Genomic DNA, 6436 nt, shown 5'->3' on the forward strand with positions numbered 1-6436 from the left:
TATGCACTTTTGTTCTTTGAGGTCACTGCCTTTACTACATTAACAATGTGTAATCTTCATTAAAACACGTTATTTGAGATTTTTTCACTTTTTTGGGATTTTTTAAATTTTTTTACTGTTTGCTCTTATTCCCATTGTTTTTGATTCTCTAGCAATTTCCTAACTCACTTTTAGACTTTGTGATCATTTTCAAATTTGAATTTGAGTTCTGTTATATGTTCACCAAAATGACCTCACATCTAACACCAGTGTTATAATATTATTTTATTCAGCAAGTTATTTGGATTATTTGCTGAAAATAACGTGAAGTCCATTCCAGGTAATTATAACATCTTGGTTTACTTCTATAATGTTCCCAGATGTATGTTTACTTTGATACAAGTCAGATGCAAGTTCAGATAACATTTCAACAACAAATTTCCAGCTAATTGTATGCTATTGTATCACAAATAAATTTAAAGAATTCTGTTGCTAATCACTTACTGAATAGATACAATAGCTCTTGCCACTATGAATCATTCATTGAATACCCTTTTAATTCAAACTGCCTACTTGTATTTATAAAAAATGTATTTTTCTCTATTGATATTAAAATTCCCTTTTAAGTGATACCTAAAACGAAAAACTACCTCATCAGAGTTTGTGTGATGTTCCTTGAACAATTCTGTTTCATGCAAAAATGATACATTAAACTTGTAAAGAGTTACTTTGTTAATTATACAGTTGATATTCATAGATATTAAACTTATTAGATCATTAATTAAATGTAAGAAAAAGATTACCATAAAATTATGATTAACAAAAAAAAAAAAAAATTATGTATCTGAGGGACTATTTTTCAGGTAAATGGTTGAAGGAATTAGATACTAGCTTAATCCATAGTGATACTCTAGAAATTACCTTAACAGAAACCTTGGACTTGACTGACTTACCACCAGTAAGTTCTTTGAATTTAACCAGTAGGCTCTTTTACCAATGTACTGTCAAAAGTGCTCAGGTTATAAAGTATTATATATTTGTGTTCAATTGGTTTTTTTAAACCTATGTGTTTCTCAAATATCACGAATGTGAAAATATACTGCCATCATACTTTGTTCAATTTTTAACATAAAAAGATTTGTATACACAACAAATCCCACTACATATGTGATATATCAAATTACCGTGCATTTTCTACTTTTTAGATTTAATGTAATATTATTCTAAATTAAGCAGTCATCCTAAGGATATGCAGTTTTCATATAACATATCAGGAAAGTTGTCACATGCATTTCATGTTAGCTTTGTGTTTTTCAGTCATTTTATTGCTATCATACTTGTTTTGCCCATGGATAGGACATGGTTGTAATGCTGTATATTTTGCAAGAATGCAGACAGCTATGTCTTCAGTGATAGATTAGGTGGTATTTCAAGATTACAGCTTACAACATGCTTGTATGAGAATGACCAGCCATATGGTGGTGCCAATCACTTGAGTATGATGTTGCTCACGTTGTAGAAAATGTTGAATTTAAATGTTGATATAGGATTTCAGCTGCTCAGTTTGAGAGAATAATTACAATCTAGTACAGGTGACTTTCCAGTATGCAAAGCAAGTTGCATGTGTTTGTGTGTTCAAGTATAATAAAGATTATGCTTTTTGTCTTTTAAATTGTGTCCAGTCTCTGTTTCATTCTTATGAACTCAAGTATTCAAAGAAACACAGTATTACTTTAATAAATATCAGGTCTTCTGTTATAAAGTGGATTTATCCCATTGCTCTAGAAATAATTAGTTGTAGCTTCATTTTGCTTTGAGCACTGTCATTATCTTCAAGTTGAATTGAAAGTTTATTTTCACCAAAATAATCCTACTTCTTACACAAGGGTTGTAGTGGTTTCTATCATTGTGCTATTTCTTTATGAATAATCAGTAAAACAGTGAAATATACAATCTACTTAAATCCTCCCGAGTGGTTCAGTAATAAATTTAAAGCTAAAATCGGAGGTTTTATTTCCTTCAGTGGACGGAGCACAAATAGCCCACTATGTAGCTTTGTGTTAAAACACAATAATGAAAGGAAAGTCTTTTACTAATACATTTGAAAATGGCTGGTATGGGCAGAGAAAGCACTAATAGAGGAGTGAACAACGTTTCAATCTTATTCAGTCATTGTCAGGTTCACAAAGAATAATTTTCTCTACAAGTGAGTTTTCTCATCATCATGGATTATAAAGTCTTTTACTTCATTTGAATTTCATACTTAACGATAGCCAAGCAATTTACCTAACTTCACAGATAATTGACTAAACGTTTACTTGATATCTTGTGTTTGTCTAATACTCTAGTATTATTTCAAAAGTGAAACTCATATCAGTGATCTTTCACTGATTTAATAGTCAATTAACTACTCACTACACTAGTTGATGTTTTAAATTGTTCAAATAGTTTATTTTATACTCCCAAAAACCTTACTTGGTGAACTATAAGCTTTTCACATGTTATAGAAATTCTTTCTAATGAATAACTAAATTTAAAATTAAACATAAAACGTTTTGGGACAACATGGAACCAATTGGACCACCTTTGCTGTTCGACACTTAACTAACTTTAAATTTAAAGCCAACTTTTATCATTCATATACTTATAAAGTTTTTCTTAAATGTATTTAAATTTAGTGCCTCTACAACATTTAAAGGCTAACCACTCTATTAGAAAAATATAAACTGTTTTAGCCAAAGGTGACTTATCCTGCCAAATTTTTTGTCCCATAGCCTCCTGTTGTCACTGTTAAATATGAAAAAAAAGCATCATTTTATTATCTCATTGAACACTTCAGACAGATCCTCACCAATTTTTTTAAAGAGAAAACAACTTGAGAGATTTCAGCCTCTCCTTGTATGAGAAACTGTCCATTCTAGTAACCTTTCTCTGAACCCTTTCCCAAGGTAAGGAGCCCAAGACTGGACATATATCTGAAATGAGGTCTAACCAGTGAGCTATGCAATGAATTTATAACCTCTTTAGACTTGTGTTTAGTATTTCTGTAGATACAACCTAAAATTCTATTTGCCTTACCACTAGCAAACAGCACACTGCTTGGATGGCTTTAAAGACTGGTTGACTATTACACCAAGATCCTTTTCTCTCATGACACTGTTGAGGATATTCCCATCCTAAGTATACATATAATTAAAATTATGATAATCCATTGCATTATCTTGTATTTATTATAATTAAAACCCATCTTCCATTGATTTGCTGAACAAACCAAATGATCTAAACCTTTTGTAAAGAAGTAGCATCCTCTTCATAGCTATCATCATCCAAGACTGTAATATCATCAGTAAGTTTCAGTAATTTATTAACCATTCTTTCATCTATGTCATTAATGTAAATCAAAAAGGGCAAAGGCCTTAAGTTACACCACTTGCAACTTTAATCCAGTTTGATTGAATTCCATTTAAAATAACCCTTTGATTTTTTTTTCTATTCACTTCACTAACTTGTCCTTCACATATATAGAGACAATTTATTTTATAAGCTGTTATGTGGCACTTTGGCAAATGCTCTATGAAAATCCAGATATCTACACCCTTACCCTCATCTACACAAGAATGTCAAAAGATTTGTAAGAAAAGGTTTTTCTTTAGTGTGACCATGTTGACAATCCAATAAAATTCTAAACTTTGTTAAATGACTTTGCAAAGTGTCTTTTAACAAACTTTTCTCACATTTGTTGTAACACTAAGGTTTATAATTATTGGGACAATTTTATCACCTCCCTTGGAAAGAGGAGTTTAGCTAACTTCCAATTTTGGTTTCTGCTCAAAAAACTAACTAATTTCCTGTTTCAATAATTTTCATGATATTTTATAATCTTCCAACACTTCTGTCATACCAGTAAATTTTATTTTTTTAAATTTATGATGCTTTTTTAAATTTTGTCTCTTAAACTTTGTGAGCCAACCCAGGTTTTTACTTCCAGCTACCTTTTTTTCTATGAAGAATATACTTACCTTGAATGTTTAAAAATTTATCTTTACAAATATTCTATATCTGCTCAGTGTCTTCAAATAACTCATTGCTCAATTTGTAACAGATAATTCTTGTTCCACATCTACGAAATTTGTTATCAAAATATTGTTACTTATCTTCATGTGCAGCAAAACATAAAATTAAATAGAGCAATGATCACTTGTACCTAAACGTTTCCCAGTTTCCACCCTCTTGATCATTTCTATATTGTAAGTTAACAATAAATCTAAAATAGCATTATTCCTAGTGGATTCTCTGACTAACTGGTGAAGAAAACCAACCTGAACAATTCCCCCAAAACCTCCCCCATGAATATACCTCTACCATTTCCCAATCAAAATGTCTGAAATCAAAATCACCCATGATTATGACTATTAACAGCTGAAATCTTAATTTCATTAGTGTCATCTGGTGGTCATCATAAACTTTTCCCTTTATATACACTAACATAAACCCAAGTATATTCAATCTCATTGTAATTACCTTTAATATTCTCAACTACAATAGAATGTAACACTCACTTTACATATAAAGCCACTTCTCCCCTCACTTTAATATTCTGTTAAATAGCCTGTAACCCTGTGTTTCATAGAACCCCCCGCTTGTACAGCGGTATGTCTCCGGATTTACAACGCTAAAATCAGGGGTTCGATTCCCCTCGGTGGGCTGAGCAGATAGCCCTTTGTGGCTTTGCTATATGAAAAACACACACACACACATTCATAGAAACTTCCGTCATCAAAATCATGTTTCAGCTATTCCCATTAGATTAAAAATTCTCCGCTCCTACATTTGTTCTCGGATCATCTATTTTATTTCTTAAACTTCTAACATTACAATACTAACAATTAAGCCTATCCTTATACCAATTACTATACTCATTTCCTATGCTAAATTTTTCCTTGTTCCCCGCCCCCCGCTAGTACAGCGGTATGTCTCCGGATTTACAACGCTAAAATCAGGGGTTCGATTCCCCTCGGTGGGCTGAGCAGATAGCCCGATGTGGCTTTGCTATAAGAAAAACACACCTTGTCCCCCCTCTTTTTTTTCATTTAGTTTTTTTTTCTGGACTGCACCACTATCTACTTCTAATTTAAACCTTCCCTTACAGCTGAATTAATAGCCGTTGCAAACAAGTCAACCCTTATCTTACAAAAGTATTAAACGTATTTTTTTTTCCCTTATCCAAGTAAAAGATGTAATAAATAGTGTTTTTATTTTAACTAAAGGTCTGAACCTTTCTGTTTTATTCATCATACATCGGACATTAGAATATCAACAATTTAGTTTATTCGCGATTCTACCGTGTTCATCTTCAACTCAGATAGACTTTTATTTTTAAAACTACTATTGGAGTTCTTATACTCTGAATCTGTTTATCAAACTTTTCGTTGTCTTACGACGTTAAAATTCAAGGTTCGATTACCCGCAATGGACAGAACGCGGGAAGTCCATTGTTTTGTTTTGCGTTAAAAATAACGAAACAAAGCCCTGATTATCCTATCAATAAAAATATTTTAATGTATTGAACAATATGCTTTCATCTTCAAGTTGTTACAATAAATCAATATGTGATGTGTGCTAAATCCCGTGATTTATCCGTGTATAGAATATTTCTTTATTTGTTTAACCAGTACGGCGGAAAAATCCATTATATCTGTGTAATATCAAATTTAAAGATTCCTAAGATCTTTTAGTTTAAATTAATATGACAGTTTGTTAGTTAAAATTCCAATAAAGAATCAAATTTAAAGACTTTAAAACATTCACAGGCCCAGCATGGCCATGTGGATCACGAATCTAGGCTCTCGATTCGTAATCTGAGGGTCGCGAGTTCAAATCCCCGTTACACCAAACATACTTGCCCTTTCTGCCGTGAAAGCGTTATAGAGTGATGGTCAATCCCACTATTCGTTGGTAAAAGAGTTGGCAGTGGGTGGTAGTGACTAGCTGCCTTCCCCTCAGTCTTCCACTCCTAAATTAGGAACATGTAGCACAGATATCCCTCTTGTAGCTTTGCGCGAAATTAAAAAACAAAGAAACATTCACAGACTGAAAAGTGCAAAACAAAAATATTACTAGAAATTAAGAGATTGTAACATGCATAATATTCCTCATATTAAAGAGTCCTTTCGTGTTACTTTTAAATGCATAATATACCAAGACATAAACACTTTTACCATTCTTTTTCTAAATCATGAAGATTTCATTCTCTTTTTGAAATATTTTAAGGCCCTACATGACCAGGTGGTTAAGGCATTCGACTCGTAATCCGAGGGTCGCGGGTTCGAATCTCCGTCACACCAAACAGGCTCGCCCTTTTAGCCGTGGGGGCGTTATAAAGGTACAGTCAATCCCATTATACGTTGGTAAAAGAGTTGGCAGTGAGTGATGATGAATAGCTGCCTTACCTCTAGTT

At 32.5% G+C, this 6436-nt stretch overlaps 1 protein-coding gene across 1 annotated transcript in view; it reads left to right on the top strand.

Moving 5' to 3' along the window:
- Positions 1–1651, top strand: part of LOC143252467 (tubulin gamma-1 chain) — a 33321-nt gene extending 31670 nt beyond the window's left edge. The window contains exon 12 of the transcript XR_013029006.1: positions 1336–1651. The gene's annotated coding sequence lies outside the window, so the exon portion shown is untranslated. The remainder of the gene's footprint in view (positions 1–1335) is intronic.
- The last annotated feature ends 4785 nt before the right edge of the window (positions 1652–6436 follow it).

This window comes from Tachypleus tridentatus, chromosome 6 (assembly GCF_004210375.1).
Source record: "Tachypleus tridentatus isolate NWPU-2018 chromosome 6, ASM421037v1, whole genome shotgun sequence".
Taxonomy (NCBI): domain Eukaryota; kingdom Metazoa; phylum Arthropoda; class Merostomata; order Xiphosura; family Limulidae; genus Tachypleus; species Tachypleus tridentatus.